Here is a 1,652-nt window from a genome sequence, read left to right on the forward strand (position 1 = left end):
GAAGGATTATGATTGTGAAATCAAATATCATCCAGGTTCTGCTAATCTTACTGCTGATGCCTTGAGTCGGCAGGTAAGACTGTCTGCACTTCAGACTAATGAAATATCTCATATGATTCAAGAGTGCTGTTCATTGAGTTTTACGCTCAAGCACAAGAAAGGGAGGAATGGGATTCGTTTGTATACTATTCTATCTGAGCCAGCATTGTATTCTCGGATCAGAGATGCTCAGATATCTGATGTTAAGACTCAGCGATTGGCACGTCTAGCCAATGGAGTTAATACATCTGGATTCCATTTTCAGGCAGATGGTTTATTATGCCTATCCAATAGAGTGGTTGTACCTAATGTTGCGGAGCTCAGGAATGATATTTTATCTCAAGCTCACAGGAGTCGATTATCAGTTCATCCTGGAAGTATGAAAATGTATAAGGACTTGCGAACTAGATTCTGGTGGAAGGGGATGAAGCGAAGTGTGTATCAATTTGTTTCGAGATATTTGGTTTGTCAACAGGTCAAGGCTGAACATCGACGACCAGGTGGATTACTGCAGAATCTTGAGATTCCCGAATGGAAGTGGGAGCACGTGACTATGGATTTTGTTACCCACTTGCCTATGACTTCACGTCAGTGTGATGCTATCTGGGTCGTTGTTGACCGTTTGACAAAATCAGCACATTTCATTCCTTATAACCGGGAGTATTCTTATGATCGCATGGCACGCTTATATATCCAGGAGATAGTGCGATTACATGGGATTCCAGTGAGCATAGTCAGTGATAGAGACCCGCGATTTACCTCACGTTTTTGGGGTAGTTTTCAGGAGGCGTTGGGTACCACTCTAAGTTTGAGCACTGCGTATCATCCGGAGACTGATGGGCAGTCAGAGCGCACTATTCGTACGCTGGAGGATATGCTACGTACTTCTGTCATGGACTTTGTTTTATCTTGGCAGGATCAGTTACCTTTGATTGAATTTACCTACAATAACAGTTATCATCGTAGTATTGATATGGCACCTTTTGAGGCATTGTATGGTCGACGGTGTCGTACTCCGTTATTCTGGGATGAAGTCGGGGAACGGCAAGTCGAGGGTCCTAAATTGGTGGAGCAGATTGTAGACAAGGTAGATTTGATCAAGCATAGGATCAAAGTTGCTCAAGATAGACAAGCCAGTTATGCAAATATTCGTCGCAGGCCACTTCAGTTTGAGCCTGGTGAATATGTTTTTCTGCGAGTATCACCTTTCAGGAAGGTGATGAGATTCGGTGTGAAAGGCAAGTTGTCTCCTCGTTACATTGGGCCTTTTCAGATATTGGAGAAGATCGGAGATGTTGCTTATCGTTTGGCTTTACCGCCATCTCTTTCCAGTATACACAATGTTTTTCATGTGTCGTTGCTTCGACAGTACATAGCTGATGAATCTCATGTGATTCAGTCTACTGATATTCAGCTAGAGCCAGATCTGTCTTTTGTTGAACGACCAATCTGTATCCTAGAAAGGAAGGAGAAAGTTCTTCGGAACAAGACTATACCACTTGTGATGGTACAGTGGCAGCGCCGAGGCGTTGAAGAAGCAACTTGGGAAACTGAGAGTCGTATGCGAGCAGAATATCCTGAGTTGTTTGCTTTGTATTTTTTATTACCATGTA

This window comes from Henckelia pumila, chromosome 2, assembly GCF_033568475.1.
Source record: "Henckelia pumila isolate YLH828 chromosome 2, ASM3356847v2, whole genome shotgun sequence".
NCBI lineage: Eukaryota > Viridiplantae > Streptophyta > Magnoliopsida > Lamiales > Gesneriaceae > Henckelia > Henckelia pumila.